The sequence below is a fragment of the Coptis chinensis genome, chromosome 7 (genome assembly GCF_015680905.1).
Source record: "Coptis chinensis isolate HL-2020 chromosome 7, ASM1568090v1, whole genome shotgun sequence".
Lineage (NCBI taxonomy): Eukaryota > Viridiplantae > Streptophyta > Magnoliopsida > Ranunculales > Ranunculaceae > Coptis > Coptis chinensis.
The window spans coordinates 54,824,577-54,842,340 of NC_141462.1; the positions used below are offsets into that span (position 1 = coordinate 54,824,577).

The window sequence follows — 17,764 nt, forward strand, 5'->3', positions numbered from 1 at the left end:
GTTTGGCGATTTTCTATTTCCGAAATTGCCCTAAAACAATTTGGCAACTTGCCGATTCGTTTTGGAAACCCGGAACCTATTTAAACTTCCATCATTCTACTCCATGACCCACTACACCCCACAATCATCTCACCTTTCCTCCAAGCTTTTCTTCTTGTTTTTCTTGTAAACTCTGTTTTACGCACTACGACTGGGCGCCCGCGCTCGGTGAAAGCGGCGCCCTGCGCCCTATCTGCTTGCCATAAATTTTTTTTTCGCGTCTGGCGTCCGAAGCCTGACGCGACTTAAACCTGACGTAAATCGAAAAATCTCCGCCCAGCGAAGCGGCGACCAGCAAACAACTGTAATTCCAAAAGCCTCTGGCCAGCGCTTATCCTCCGTAAGCCGCAGGAAATTCCGATTTTCTGAGGGGTTTCTTCCAGGTTTTCGCAATTGTTCTCTGAGTAGTTTTGAGATGACACCTCTATAGTGATTCTGAACAGTCATTTTGAAGACTTGATGGGAACCGATACCTATAGACATCGTTTAAATGGCGGATCGTCGCGATTAGGATGGCGGCATCTTACGGTGAGTGATGGCGATTCTTTTTCACCTAAGCTAACTGAATTCTTCTATAATAATATTACTTTTTTTTGTACCCAAGAAGGAGAACAAAAATTTTCCCTTACTATTGATAGCGCGACTATGGAATTGATTAAAGCAATTGATAGCTTTGGTTTTGAGGTTGCCATTACGACCCTATGCACCGTGGGGATATATGACGGATAACTTCATACCTATATGAATATGCCTATTTCCATGAGTATTATGGGGAGGGTGTTTAAATATCATGGACCAAGACCAATATAACATGCATACTGAGTAGCCTATCGGTGAATGTAGAGCCTGACCATGTTGTTCATCATGATGAACATTCGTAACGGCAATTTACTTACGCGATAATACGGGTGGTGGCGTTTTCCTTGCTTTAGGCGAGGGGCGTCGTCGGTATGACATTCCGAGTTTTACTTGCTACTTTAGGCGAGGCCATACCTTGAGGCATAAGTACCTTCTTATGCTGTCTTGGTTTACGCATTATCTTGCGGTTGCCTACCCGTAATGCTGTACGATTACCGCAGATTGGGAAAGGGTGAAATCATGAGACCCACCAATCGTAATGGTAAGATCATTCGAGCCATGACTTGGCGGGATGGCGATCACAACCACATTTGGTTGCCCGCACACCAATCGGACCAAGTAACACTAGAGAGGTTAGCACTAGTTGATGATACCACGGCGGAAGGCATGGCAAGTTGTTATGGCATGGCGGGGATGCGAAAAGAACCTCATATAGAAGAGGAGGATGGCGGTAAATGCTAGGTTGCAGGTAAGTCTTTAGTTAAGTTAGTTATGCCTTATGTCCCGAAGCAATTTCATTACGGTTAACCCCATAATGGGTGGAACTCTTATAGAGTTCGTCAATTTTTATTACTATATTTGTATGTTTTAACCTTGTTTTGCGGATGTTCACGAATATCCGTTTGATGGTATTTTTCCTACCCTTTTATTTAAATGCTTTGAGGACAAACCATGCTTCTTGTGTTTGGGGGCATAGAAACACGTGTAATTAAGACATCTGTTAGGATATAGATATGTATAATATGCACTTGTTTTCTAGTTAAAATTTCAAAAATTCAAAATATAAATAAAAAAGTATGTTATACACTTAGGAATATTGGTATTGTTTTCTTTCTCATGCTCTTAACAATCTAGAAGTCCACATGGCTTTTGCATCGGAATAATTGTTAGAAACTTAGGTTAATATGTAGGTAATAATCTTTGCATCTATCATAAATATATTACATGAGTATCATGATTGTTAGCGATAAGTTTCGAAATCTAGGCTAGAGTACTTATACACAAATCTGTGTGAGAATATAGCCTAAAAGCCTTATATAAAGCGAAACATTTGAGAAATGACCTGAGGAAGAAGTAAAATCGGATAGAGATATCACCGTCCACTTGCTTGATCACTATGTCATATCTGGCGAGAATTTGAGGCCCTCTTTGGATCGATATAGCCCGAAATTCAAACCTATGAATTATTTTCGCTAGTTAAGCCCCTCGAGCCTTTCTTTAGTCTTCCATAAACCACAATTCCTTTACCCTGTTACAAAAACAAAACAAAAAAAATCAACCTACCTGATTTAGAATAAATTGAGAGAATATAATGATGAAGAAAGAAGAAGAGAAAAACCTGTGTAAACAAAAATTAGTTAGTTGCTTGAGAAAATAAAAAGAAAAAGTTTCCATCAAAGAAAAGAAAAAAAAATAGAAATAAAATAAAACTCCAAAAATAGAATAAAGGGAGTCAAAAAGCCGAAAGAAAAGAAAAGAAAAATATGGCTAAGGATGGAAACAAAGTATAGAAGCAAAGGAAATAACAAGGTTTTCTCTAAGTTACATAATATGAAGACTCTATTATCTCGGACTTGTCCTTTTGAATATCCATTTCCTTCTTCTTAAACCATCTCTAATCCCATGATACCTAATAAAGACCTCCAGCTTCGATTAGGAATAGGTTAGTGTGATAGTAAAGTGGCGGATGTGTTTGATCGACTCGGCTTCCTTGTTGTCATTGAGATTGTAAGGTAAAGTGTACTTACTTACACACCTTTAGATGTGAAAACAGGTGGAAAAATCAGTGGTTTTGTCTTGACATTTATGTGAGGACCTACTTAAGGGGCAGCTATTCGAGTTTTCAGAAATGGACCTTCTATTACATTTCATAGTATTACTCATTGTTATATGTTTATTTTTAGATGATTGATTATTATACATATATTAGCTTAGGGTTATTTGGGTTATTCTTATGTATTTGCTAGTGAGATGTATAGATAGTTGAGACATGAAGGAGAAAACAATAGTTTTATTTCTTAGTCGTTGTAGTATAGATGAAGTTTGTGAGTACCTTCCTTTGGAAAACTCTCACGAGGCTATAACTTCGTCACTAGGGAATTCCTAGTGGTTTAAAGGCCTTGTTGCATATGAATTGATCTGTCCTTTTCAGTGAGGCGAGTAGATAGAACTCCATTTTTGGTCACTTATGCTAATTTCTCATATTTGCTTGAGGACAAGCAAAATGCTGTTTGGGGGTGGTTGATAAGAGCCCAAAACTGTAGTTTTAACCCCCATGATCATACTTTTAGACCCGATTATGTGAGTAATAAGTAAGAGTTATCTTGATTCACGTGTTTTATGTATTCGGGGCTTCAAAGTCAATTATGTGCGAGGAATGTGCCACTTTTATGAGATAAAGGAGAAATGGTTGGTTACTAAGGAGTTCGGTGATTAAAGGCCAAGATTCAAGAAGAACAAAGCCTTTGTAAACACAGTCGAAAAGATGAAAAGTCAAAGTCCATGGTGAGAAACTTGATGCAAAAAAGTGAGAACTTAGAAGACCATATCTTTGGACTCAGACCTTGGAATTGGGCCTACCTTATGTCAAAACGACCGGCTCGGAAAGGGCTTTCCAATGGACCAAGCCTTGACCCAATCAGAGGAGCAGAAGTGGACGAAAAGTCTGCTGAAGCCAACTACAATTTGAAGAGGCCTTTTGAATTTGAAAGAGTGAGTTTTGGGCACGATCCTGCGGCTGAAACCATGACTCAAGCCCATGCACGATTTTTGGATGGGAACATATAAAACAAAAGCTTAGCTCTTTGTTAATGGTAGCTAGTTAGACCTAAATTAATATATAGAATTCTAGATCTAGTTTTATTAATTAATTAAGTTTTAGTTCCATTTCAATTCTGTTTTTAGATTAAATCTTTGAATCATTGTTCTTCATTGATTAGATAAATAAAATAGTTAGTTTGTCAATTTTGAATTTGGTCATTTCCATTCTAGATCTAATTTCAATTCTTGTTCTTATTTCATTCCAGCCATTAAATTAGATTCATTATTGTTTAATTAAGTAAATCTCGATTTCTTACATTATGTTTAGTTTAGATTCAATGGGAAATGTTGGTTTGATGATTTCAAGGCTAAAAACCTCCATTAGAGGGGTTGATGAAGCCTTGATGAAAACTTAGTGGTTAGTATAGAATTGGTTGTAGAATCTATTCCACTCTAGAAGGTCGTGTTTAGCCATGAGAATGGGTGGGGCTGACCTCACATACTGAATTAGTATCCGGTAGGAATGCCATGAACACTAGGGATTAGAACTCAAAATTTCCCGCCAGTAAGAGCGTGAGAATTGAGATACAACAGATCTCGCTAGGTTGTTAAGTTGGATTGAGGGTGGATTCAATTCCCTCTAATTTCTTTATCTAGATTCAAACAATCGTATTTCCGTAGCTTTTCGTAGATTAACTTTAGTTTATATTTTATCTTGTTATTTATTATATCTTATTTAATTTAAGTGCGTGTCTTGTTAGTATAACTTTTAAGTAAAGCTCTCATTAGACTTAAGACTGATTTCTTAGACTTAGAAAACAATCCATGCTAGAGAGAACTAGGAGTGGAGCGAACTTCTACTCAACTTAGTGCAATTAAGCATCGAGTAGAAGCTTTGATAATTGAGATTAAAAGTGCAGTTTTAGTTTACTTACGTTTTGAATTCATCGTTCATTTTAAGTAGGTAAACTATTCATTTTACATTTATCAGCTGGCGATTATCTCGTCATTAGTAAGTTAAGTTGAGTTAAAGGTGGAATCAATCCCCACAATTCCTTATCATAGAATCGGTAGTAGTATTTTCATAAATTTGTTTATTTAGTTGACTAGTTGCATCTTGTGGGTAGTTGCATCGTAGTCTAGCTTATAATTAAGTAAATCTCTCATTAGACTTTAGTTAAGATTATTTATCGTAGAGAACATTACTTTCTTGAAGAACTAGGAGTGGAGCAGATCATCTACTCCACTATATCTCGATAGGATTGAGAGTAGAAAACTTTGATAAATTAGAAATGTAATATCGTTTAGTTTTACTTACGTTTAGAGTTGCATCGCTTTATTCATTAGTAAAACTATTCTTCTTTTACAGTTATCGGTATGCCCAAACTACCAGCGGAGGCTACTATCTCATATGGTCAATATATCGTGGACTCAACTTCCTTTCATGCCGAACCTCATAAACTCTCATAGGGGAAACCTTCAAAACAAAATCGCCTCTGAGAAAACTTAACCCGTTTCCTCTTCAAATCTGCATAACTTTTCTACCTACTGTCTTTGTCTTAATCCTTGATCTAATGACTTTAATCTATTCAGATGTCTCTCTCACTATCTCAGGCCCAAAGCAACACCCGATGCTCCCCACATCGCCTTGACAAGCGGTGATCGACATGGGCCCATACAAAGGCCTCAAAGGGTGCCATACCGATGCTTTCGGTAGGCTGTTATTATATGCAAACTCCACCAAAGGTAAATGCTCCTCCCATCCTCCTCCAAAATCCATTACACAAGGCGTAACATATCTTTTAATATCTGATTCGACCTCTGCAATGCGTCCCGTAAATGCGAGGATGATAAGCGATACTCATCGCCAAACTAGTACCCATAGCCGCGGCGAAAACTCTTCAAAACTTCGGAAGTGAACAAAGGATCTCGATATGTAACTTTGACCCACTTTGGAATGTGTAAGGAAACCAATGTACAAACGAATGTATTTCTGTATTTCGCATGCGTCAATAGGGATGAAATGAGCAGGACCGTTAGGCGATCAACAATAACCCAAATAGATTCATTACCTCTCCGAGACTTAGGCAAACCATCAATGAAATCCATAGAAATATGCTCCCATTTCCACATCGGTATCTCTAATGGCTGCAATAATCGAGGAAGGCCTCGATGTTACGCCTTAACTGTGACAAGTTAAACGAGAAATATATTCTCCGACATCTCTTTTCATTCCTTCCCACCAAAGGTCCTTTCAAGTCTTGGTACATCTTCGTTTCCTCCGGGATGAATTGTAAACCGAGAGCGATGAGCTTCATATAATATTTCCTTCTTTAACTCGTCATCCGGTACCGCATAATCTCTCATGGAAATCTCCATGGAATCCTCCCAATCGGGCCGGACAATCATCTAAAATATCAATGACGGATCATCAAATCCGGCCGGACAATCATCATAAAATATCAATGATGACGGATCATCCTAACCTCCAACTACAAATATACCGGTAAATACGTATCGTGTAGTCCGGACAATCACTATAGTTGAAAATCCACCTTTGCACCATAATAACCTCCAAAACTGCATCTATATCCCTCGAACTACATACCTGGGTGATCTTGAATCTCAAAGTCATAACTACTTATGAACTCCATCCATCTCTCTTGTCTCATGTTCAACTCTTTACGTGAATAGATACTTCAAACTTTTGTGATGCGTTGCAAAAGCTTCGAACTTCTCACCATATAAATAATGCCTCCACACCTTCAAAGCAAAAAAACTGCCGCTAACTCCGGATCATGAGTAGGATAGCGTCTCCGTGTATCTCTTCAAGCGTGTCGTGAAGCATCACGACACCACCTACTGGTCTTGCATTAACACCACAACCCAAACCGGTTCCACTAGCATCACGTAAAACAACTAGTTTTTCGCCTCTGAGTGGGATTACTAGAATTGGAGCTGTAGTCAACCTCTATTTCAATTATAAGAAGGCATTCTCATAATCATTAGTCCACATAAACTTCACATCTTTCCTAGTTAACTTTGTGGGTGGAGTTCGCAATAAATGAGAATTTCTCGATAAATCTCGATAATATCGGTAACTTGAAACTTCTAATCTATGTAGCGGTGGTTGGTTGTTTCCATTCTTTCCTGCGACAACCTTCTCGGGGTCTACTGACAATCCCTTCACTAAATACCACATGTCCCAAGAAGCGAATTTCTTCTTCCCAAAATGGCACTTGCTAAACTTAGCATTCAACTTATGTTCACGAAGCGTCTACATCTTTATCTTCAAATGCATCTTATGTTCTTACGTGTTTTATGAATAAACTAAAATGTCATCAATGAAAACAATCACAAATTTATCCAAATAGGGCTGAATAATATCGATTCATCGGTCCGTAAAGAAATAGGTGCATTCGTCAACCCAAAAGGCATCCTGAAAACTTCATTACAACCCATACCGAGTTCTAAATGCGGTCGAAAGGAATACTCTTCTTTGACTCCCATTTGATAATAACCGGTCCTTAAATCAAACTTTGAAAATATTTTAGCCCCTTTCAACTGGTCAATAGATCATCAATCCTAGGAAGGCGGATACTTTTTTTTTATAGTCACCTGGTTTAAATCGGCTGAGAAGTCAATACACATCCTCAAAGTACCATCCTTTTTGGAAACAAAATAGCGGCACCCCATGGTGAGAGTTTCGATGTCATTATGAACCTGGTCATACACACCTTAAAAGATTCAAACCCATATACTCAAAGATATGGTTAAGCCAAAACAAAATCACTAAACATTAAACCCCCTTCACGGTAATTCCTCGACTTGCACTTTCATTTTAGATCAATAGCTTAGGTGACTTTTGTAAGCCCGACTTTGAAACCGGTGCAGCGGTCGGTAACAAGTCTATCTGAAACTCCACCTCCCTCTTGGGTGGCATCCACGGAATCTCACGAAAAACATCCTCGAAGTCTCTCACTACTTCCCATCATCGATATCCCCGTGGGTATCTACATAGAGCATAGGAAGCTAGACATCACCGGAGTCCTCCTTACTAACACGGTGTGAATCAACCTTGGCATGCGGTGTATTCACTACAACTTCCCTCCTCGCCAATCCATGGTAACATGATAACCGCGTCAACCAGTCCATACCAAGTATGAAATAGAAACCACCAAACCCAAGCGATCAAGTCTACCATAAAGACCGCGGTCTAAGAAACACAACTTAAAACCTTTGCACTTGTCATATAAGGTAGCAGAACCTCCCTAGCGGTGTCTTAACACACAAGGGCTTAGGTAAAGGGTAGTTTTAAAACTTTCTTTCTCAACATAACGGCCGAGATATAAAGGAATGTGAAACCCGGATCAAACAAAACTCTGAATATAAACCGAGATGAACTAAAGGTACCTTCAACATTCTCATGTCTGGCATAGCTGCATAGGCTCTAGCGCGGTGGTGGTGCTGGTGTGCTGCTGATTTCCTTGCTTGGTAGGGCAATAGCGAGATAAATGACCCACTTGCTACACTCTCGCCAAGCCCTTTCAGCGGGAACTATGGCTCGAGGTGGGTCTTTGAGTGCAGGTAAAAGTAATAATCTTTCTTTGGTCGATATGGAAGTAGGAGCTCGACCCGAAGCCCACGGGATCCCCGCCCTTTCGATTCCCACGAGGTCTATATAGCCTCAGGCTCGCCCGGTGGCCTATACCACCACCTGCGATGAAATCCTCCCTGGGGTCGGAATACACCTGCTGATGAAATCCCTTGAAACCCACGGGATGGTGGTCTGAAAGCGGAACCCTTTGAAGTATATATAAGGCCTAAACCTATTCGGTTTGCCTACTCTCAAAAGGCCTAGGACCGACAACTGGTATCTCACCAAACTTCCTCTTCCCCTCGACTCTCTTAGGGCTGCATTCTGCTCCTCATATCTCGAGGTCAAGTCCAACCGCGATCAAAAGTGTCCCATCAAAGGAATCAACTTGCGGACAAGTGACTCTCTAACCCAGCATTATGAACTTTTGGTTTTCTTCTTGTCGGTATCCACAAGATAGGGAGCAAACCTTGATAACTCATTAAACTTGGTCCACATACCAGTCCACTGGACTTCCCGTCTTGAGTCAACTCGAGAAGCTGTTGAGCCAACTTGCTATTTTTTCTTGCCTCGGGAATGAACTTACTCTCAAATCTAATCTTGAAGTCTTCCCAGTCAAAGTTCTAGTGTCGGACTAGGGGTGAGAGCTTCATCACAAAACCTAGCGTTCATCAAGTTGGTGAGTACGGCTTGACTCCTACCCCACGAACCTCGTAAATGGCTGCATACGCTCAAAATACATTTCACAACTTTGAATCAAGACTCGGCTGCAATGCATTCCCAACACACCGATAAATGCTGCCCACCAAGAGTACCAAACTCCTTATTGTGCTTAGCAAAAGGATCTCCTGACCCGGATGGTTATTTTGCATAGCTGCTGCAACAACCGATTCAACTATCCTCCTCGACATAAATCTTTGGAGTGTTCGCTGGGAGTCAGGTGGTATTACCATTTTGTGTCTCAACCATGATCTACGGTTCAAACAAAACTCCCATTAATATTCACATATATCCAAAACTCTCCACTATAACCCATATTCCACATCCGGGGATCACTTAGACTTTCAACACTAAGCTAACCTGGAAGCCCGATACCAAAATGTCGCGGCCAATTTCTAAACAATAACAAAGTGAATATTTGAAATATAATTATCTCAAACATCACTAGGTTCACTTGTTTAAAACCCGAACTATGATGGGGAGAATATTACACATACAAACCCTAATAGCCATGTCATAAAAGAAACAACTTAAAATAAAATAATCCCAATAATTATCCGAAATCTCTTTATTAAGATAACATCCTTCCAAATAAAACATCAAACAACTCTCCAATTAAAGTTCATCACTACCATGTCCTCATGCCATAAAAAATACTTCACGTTATTACATTCTTCCAACAAAGAAATCAAACCTAAAAGAAAAACTAGCGGACCGCTCCGGGTACGAAATCCCAATCTGCGCCCGGCGGTTCCTTTGCCTTCCACCTATGTTCCCAAGAACACACCCACGCCAAAACAAAGCAAAATGGGTCGACCAAATTGAATTTGCTTTGGTATGAGTAGACTAAATACATATAAACATTTCATACTTTACTTATTCAACTAACACTTTAAATCTATCATAACCTAATCATTCGAAGAAATTTGGAAGGCGATTAGTTCGTCATCTCAGTGGCATAGTTTTTTTCCCAAGCAAAACTTTCATTTTATTAACTTCCATTGTATTAACTCATTCTAATAGCTCTCTTTTAATATCTAAATAATTGAATTAAAACTTACCGATATATCCCATTTTATAGGGTAGGAGGACGTCCCTGCACAAAATATTATTAAGTCCTACCCTCCTCGCAAAAGAAAGTTAGAACTTGTATATATAACATATGTAGATATTCTATATGTATTCAAAGGTAAACCCAACACACTCGTATAAACAAATCCATTTCTCTTATCAATTAATCAATTACTTTTCTTATACACCCACCCTTTAGTACCTACTCCACGATTTGCACTCCACACATTTGCCAAATCACACATTTTCGTATTGCCTCTCTCCCTTTGAATATCACAATATCATAGCCATCTTTGGGCTTTCATACACATATTTCACAGCCTCTTTGGGCACAAAACTTCGGGTCATTCATGGCACATTCAATGAATACCTATCCTATCACTAACGGGCCATTCATGGCACATTCAATGAATGCCCAGGTCATTCCACCGCCACATTCAAGGAATACCCAATCCTACATTCCCGCATACATTCAAGGAATACAACTAACCCATGGCCTTAAATACCTTAGTTTCCTCTTTAGGGCAGTCCACTACAATTTGGTCATTCATGGCACATTCAATGAATACCCTTATATAACACTAACGGGCCATTTATGGCACATTCAATAAATGCCCACCTACATATGACTTAATCGGTCATAAACTCAATTCTAAAACTTGTGGAGAGTTCTAAAAGGGGCGGTAAGTTTTGTTTACGCATTATTGTATTTTATTGTATATATTATTTCAGAGAACGTAGGAATATCTTGATTCAATTAATTTTGGTTTTGGCGTTATTAATTTCATGAATGTATAAGTGTCATAACGTTGTGTCGCAAAAGGCTGAAAAATCACAAAGCGATTAAATACACGCATGTATGTATATTTATAAAGGTCCTAGCCTAAGGTCAAACCGTTAATAGTCCTAGACTTATCCTATTAGGGCGAATCATAATTTTTAGGAAAAGTCAAATTTTCGGGTCAACTGGTCAAAGTCAACAGTCAACTCTGGTCAACCCGGCCTAAACTCCAAAAACCCAAAAGCCCAAATCCTAAGGCCCATAGTCTAATCTAAAAGTCAAATTTTAAAATCCAAAACAAAGAGATAATAGCCCACGATTTTGGCCCAAGCCCAATCGTTTTTTCTACTCTTGTTCATCTCCTTCCTCTCCATTTCAAACAACCACCACCACCACCACCAGCGACCACCACCGGCCATCCATGGCAAAAAGAAACCCCGCGGTTTGGTTCAGGGAGAAAAACCCTAGCTACCCATATCAACAATTCACCATTCTGTTATACTGAAGAAATTCGACCGACGCCATTAAAGCTCTCTTTGCAAGCTTCAATTGTCAAATTTCCAACACCCAATCCACCACCAACAATCCCCCTCAACCCAACAACCTAACCTCACAACAAAATCTAAACAAAAAACGATCCAAACAAAACCAACCCAAACAATCAAAACCGGTTTTGGGGACGGTTTGGTCACCATTGAAGCTCTTTCGAGCTTCAACAAAGACACCTAATCCTCATCCCAACAAGCAGACTTATTCATCCTCAACAATCCCTCTCAACCCAACAACAATTTTAACAGGTTCCACACATATACAAAGACAACTTAAAAGAGTTCAGAAAACATGGATACAGGACCGACTTCAATGAAAACAAGAAAAGGTTTTGGGTGGGTTCAAGGCTTTGACAACCTCCGAACCCACAACTCTCCATCGACCAATTCTGAATACGTAAATCGTCCAATCTGTTCATAGCCAGCAAACTAACGAACAGTATGTAGAAAAAAACAGTATGTAGAATAACATGTTTATCAATTCGACAGAAAAACCACAATCGAAGAATATGCAGAACAAAAATACTGAGGGGAAACCTAGGTTTTTCCTCGTACCCATAAAACTGTAAATCTCAAGGTGAGGTGAAATAGAAATAAAAATATGACTACTCACTGTGAAAATCGAACAGCCCGAACAGCTCCCCGAAATCGAAATCGACCGTCTCGCGAAACTGGACGATCTTTCTGGTTCAAACCTCCTTTTTTTCTCTCGGTAAAACTCTCCCCTTTTTTTTCTCTCGTTTTGTTTTTCTCCAAAAAAACTCTACGTGAGGAACCCCTATTTTCTAGTTTTTCAAACCTCTCCGAAAAACCCGGGTTTTAAACCTATCTACTTACTTACGGGCTTTTTTTTCAAAACTACTGGATATCCTATTTCTGTTTTCTATTTACATTATTATTATTATTAATATTTATATTATTATAGAAAAAGCAAATAAAAATACGGGGTGTTATAATATACACACCTTAAAAGGATCTCGTCCCGAGATTCAAGGTGGCGATGTCGAAAAAGCTCGAGGGTGCATCCGTCTTATCTTATCTTCAAGTTCCTGTGTCACGCCATTTTCCCTTTCACTCCATCGCGCACTTTTACCAAGTTTACAATCCTCCTCCTAAGGTGTTTCACATCCCTATCTACTATCATGATAGGCTCACCGTAAAAGTTACATCATCGTTCAACTCTAGCTCTTTTTTTGGACAACCTCGGTAGGATCTTTCACACATTTCGTAGCATAGACGCGTGGAAGACATCGTGAATCATTGCTAAGTTAGGCGGCAAAGCAAGACGATCGCCAAACTACCAATGGAGGCTACTATCTCATATGGTCCAATATATCGTGGACTCAACTTCCCTTTCATGCCAAACCTCATAACTCCTCTCAGGGAAACCTTCAAAACACGAAATCGCTCTACGAAAACTCTACCCGTTTCCTCTTCAAATCTGCATAACTTTTTCGCGCCTACTGTCTTTGTCTTAATCCTTTCTCTAATGACTTTAATCTGCTCGGATGTCTCTCTCACTATCTCGGGCCCAAGCAACTTTTCGGTCTCCCACATCCGCCAAACAAGCGGGTGATCGACATGGACGCCCATACAAAGCCTCAAAGGGTGCCATACCGATGCTCGACTGGAAACTGTTATTATATGCAAACTCCACCAAAGGTAAATGCTCCTCCCATACTCCACCAAAATCCATTACACAAGACCGTAACATATCTTCTAATATCTGATTCAGCCTCTGCTGTCGTCCATCCATCATTGCGAGGATGATAAGCAGTACTCATCGCCAAACTAGTGCCCATAGCACGCTGAAAACTCTTCCAAAACTCGGAAGTGAACAAAGGATCTCGATCTGAAACAATACTCACTGGAATCCCATGTAACCTGACCACTTCCCGAATGTACAAGGAAACTAACTTATCTCAGATTTCTACGTGCACGTCAATAGGGATGAAATGAGCAGATTTCGTTAGGCGATCAACAATAACCCAAATAGATTCATTACCTCTCGGGACTTAGGCAAACCATCAATGAAATCCATAGAAATATGCTCCCATTTCCACATCGGTATCTCTAATGGCTGCAATAATCCGGAAGGCCTCGATGCTGCGCCTTTAACCTGGCCGACAAGTTAAACATCGAGAAATATATTCTCCGACATCTCTTTTCATTCCTTCCCACCAAAAGGTCCTCTTCAAGTCTTGGTACATCTTCGTTCCTCCGGGATGAATTGTAAACCGAGAACGATGAGCTTCATATAATATTTCCTTCTTTAACTCTGCGTCATCCGGTACACATAATCTCTCATGGAATCTCAATCCTCCATCGAATCCACGCTTAATCGGGACGGACAATCATCTAAAATATCAATGACTGGATCATCCAACCGACTCAAAAGAAATCGGTCTCTCGGTTGCATGGCAATCACTTACTCGAAAATCACCGGCCTAACCTCCAAACTACATATATACCCATCGTATCCAGATCGGGTGTAGTCCGGACATCATAAGCGGCTATAGTCTCTAAACTCTTCCACTCTTGCACCATAAGAGTGGTCAAAACACTGTGCAATCGACTAAGTGCATCCGCAACTACATTGCCCTTGCTCGGGTGATCTCGAATCTCGAAGTCATAACTACTTATGAACTCCATCCATCTCTTTGTCTCATATTCAACTCCCTACGTGGAATACGATACTTCAAACTCTTGTGATCCGTGCGGTAAAGCTCGAACTTCTCACCATATAAATAATGTCTCCACACCTTCAAAGCAAAACCACCGCCGCTAACTCCGTGTCATGAGTAGGATAGCGCGTCTCGTGTATCTTCAACTGCCGTGGAAGCATACGACACCACCTTCTCGGGTCTTGCATTAACACACAACCCAAACCGGTTCCACTAGCATCCGTAAAAACCACTAGCTTTCCGCTCTAGTCGGGATTACTAGAATTGAGTCAGAGTCAACCTCATTTCAATTCTAGGAAAGCTTTCTCACAATCATTAGTCCACATAAACTTCACATCTTTCCTAGTTAACTTGGTGAGCGGAGCTGCAATAAGTGAGAACTTCTCAATAAATCTCCGATAATATCCAGCTAACCCCAAGAAACTTCTAATCTATGTAACAGTGGTTGGTTGTTTCCATTCTTTCACTGCAGCAACCTTCTCAGGGTCTACAACAATCCCTTCACTAGATACCACATGTCCCAAGAAACGAATTTCTTCTTCCCAAAAATGGCACTTGCTAAACTTAGCATACAACTTATGTTCCCGAAACGTCTGCATCACTGTCTTCAAATGCATCTTATGTTCTTCTGTGTTTTGTGAATAAACTAAAATGTCATCAATGAAAACAATCACAAATTTATCCAAATAGGGCCTGAATATACGATTCATCAGGTCCATAAAGAATGCAGTGCATTAACAACCCAAAAGGCATCACAGAAAACTCATACAACCCATAACGAGTTCTAAATGCAGTCAAAGGAATACTCTTCTCTTCAACTCCCATCTGATAATAACCAGTCCTTAAATCAAACTTCGAAAATATTTTAGCCCCTTTCAACTGATCCAACAAGTCATCAATCCTAGGAAGCGGATACTTATTTTTTTTATAGTTTTTGATTTAAACTCAAGTCAATACACATCCTCAAAGTACCATCCTTCTTGGAAACAAAAAATAGCGACCCCATGGTGAGTTGCTCGGTCGATATGAACACGGTCATACACACCTTAAAAGATTCAAACCCATATACTCAAAAGATATGGTTAAGCCAAAACAAAATCACTAAACATTAAACTCTTTTACCCCTTCGAGTAATTCCTCGACTTGCACTTTCATTTCGGCCCAATAGCTTAGGTGCCAACCTGTAAGCCGACTTTGAAACTGGTGCAGTCCCCGGTAACAAGTCTATACGAAACTCCACCTCCCTCTTGGGTGGCAACCCTGGAATCTCCTGAAAAACATCCTCGAAGTCTCTCACTACTTCCACATCACTGATATCCCTCGTGGGTATCTCTATAGAGCACAGGAAGCTAGACATCACTGAGTCCTCCTTACTAAACAGTGTGTGAATCAACCTCGGCATGCCAGGTGTATTCACTATAACCTCCCTCCTCGCACAATCCAAGGTAACATGATAACGTGTCAACCAGTCCATACCAAGTATGAAATGGAAACCCTCAAACCCCAACACGATCAAGTCTACCATAAAGATACGGTCTAAGAAACACAACTTAAAACCTTTGCACTCGTCATATAAGGTAACAGAACCTCCTAACGGTGTCTCAACACACAAGGGCTTAGGTAAAAGGGTAGTTTTAAAACTTTCTTTCTCAACATACTGACGAGATATAAAGGAATGTGAAGCACCCGAATCAAACAAAACTCTGAATGTAAACTGAGATGAACTAAAGGTACCTTCAACATTCCTGTGTCCCCGCATAGCCGCATAGGCTCTAGCACGAGTGGTGTCTGGTGCCGGTGCTCGTTTCGCTGATTTCCGCTTGGTAGGGCAATAACGAGATAAATGCCCCACTGCTACACTCCCAGCAAGCCCTTTCAGCGGGAACTATGGCTCACGAGTGGGTGCCGTGCAGTAAAAAAAATGATGATCGGTCGATACGGAAGAGCGGAGCTCGAAAACTGAAACCGGACACCGCCGCCATCGATTCCCCGAGGTCTATAGCCTCCACCGCCCGGTGGCCTATAACCACCCTGGCCGATGAAATCCTCCCGGGTCGGAATACACCTGGCCGATGAAATCCTCTCCCCAAACCCCGGGATGGTGGTCTCAAACGGAACCCTTTGAGGTACATCGTAGGCCTAAACCGATTCGGGTCGCCGCTCTCAAAAGGCCTAGGACCAACAACTGGTATCTCACCAAACTTCCTCTTCCCCCTCGACTCTCTTATGGCTGCATTCTGCTCCTCATATCTCAAGGCCAAGTCCAACACACGATCAAAAGTGTCCCCATCAAAAGGAATCAACTTGCCGGACAAGTGACTCTCTAACCCACGTATGAACTTTTGGTTTTTCTTCTTGTCAGTATCCACAAGATAGGGAGCAAACCTTGATAACTCATTAAACTTGGTCACATACCCAGTCACAGACTTCCCGTCTTGAGTCAACTCAGAGAACTGTTGAGCTATTTGCTCTTTTCTTGCGGGGAATGAACTTACTCTCAAATCTAATCTTGAAGTCTTCCCAAGTCAAAGTTCTAGTGTCCAGACTAGGGGTGAGAGCTCGCCACCAAAACCTAGCAGCGTCATCAAGTTGGTGAGCTGCCAACTCCTGCTTCTGAACCTCAGTAAGCTGCATACGCTCAAACACATTTTCACAACTTTGAATCCAAGACTCACTGCAATCGTGATTCCTAACACCAAGAAATCGCTGCCCACCAAGAGTACCAAACTCCTTATTGCGCTTAGCAAAAGGATCTCCCTGAACTGGATGGTTATTCTGCATAGCCTGCAACAACTGATTCAACTGTACTCCTGACATCTGTACTGGAGTGTTCACTGCAGGTCCAGTGGTATTACCATTTTGTGTCTCAACCATGATCTACAGTTCAAACAAAACTCCCATTAATATTCACATATATCCAAAACTCTCCACACTATAACCCATATTCCACATCCGAGGATCACTTAGACTTTCCAACACTAAGCTAACCTAGGCTTCGATACCAAAAATGTCACAGCCCGAATTTCTAAACAATAACAAAGTGAATATTTGAAATATAATTATCTCAAACATCACTAGGTTCACTTGTTTAAAAACCCAGACTATGACGGAGAATATTACACATACAAACCCTAATAGCCATGTCATAAAAGAAACAACTTAAAATAAAATAATCCCAATAATTATCCGAAATCTCTTTATTAAGATAACATCCTTCCAAATAAAACATCAAACAACTCTCCAATTAAAGTTCATCACTACCATGTCCTCATGCCATAAAAAAATAAACTACGTTATTACATTCTTCCAACAAAGAAATCAAACCTAAAAGAAAACTAACGGACCGCCTGTGCACTAATCCTAATCACACGCCATGTTCCATTTGCCTTCCACCTATGTTCCTAAGAACACACCCACGTTGCCAAAACAAAGCAAACATGGGTTGACAAATTGAATTTTTGGTATGAGTAGACTAAATACATATAAACATTTCATACTTTACTTATTCAACTAACACTTTAAATCTATCATAACCTAATCATTCTCAGCTTGGAAGACAGTTAGTTCCGTCATCTCAACTGGCATAGTTTTTTCCCAAGCAAAACTTTCATTTTATTAACTTCCATTGTATTAACTCATTCTAATAACTCCTTTTAATATCTAAATAATTGAATTACACTTACCGATATCCATTTGTATAAGGGTA

The 17,764-nt window shown here is 40.1% G+C and overlaps 1 long non-coding RNA gene across 1 annotated transcript in view; it reads right to left on the reverse strand.

Moving 5' to 3' along the window:
• LOC147488002 (uncharacterized) overlaps nucleotides 1–12,079 on the reverse strand; it is a 58,992-nt gene extending 46,913 nt beyond the window's left edge. Inside the window, exon 1 of the long non-coding RNA XR_015201076.1 lies at nucleotides 11,988–12,079. This is a non-coding gene — a long non-coding RNA (uncharacterized LOC147488002). The remainder of the gene's footprint in view (nucleotides 1–11,987) is intronic.
• Nucleotides 12,080–17,764: the final 5,685 nt, after the last annotated feature.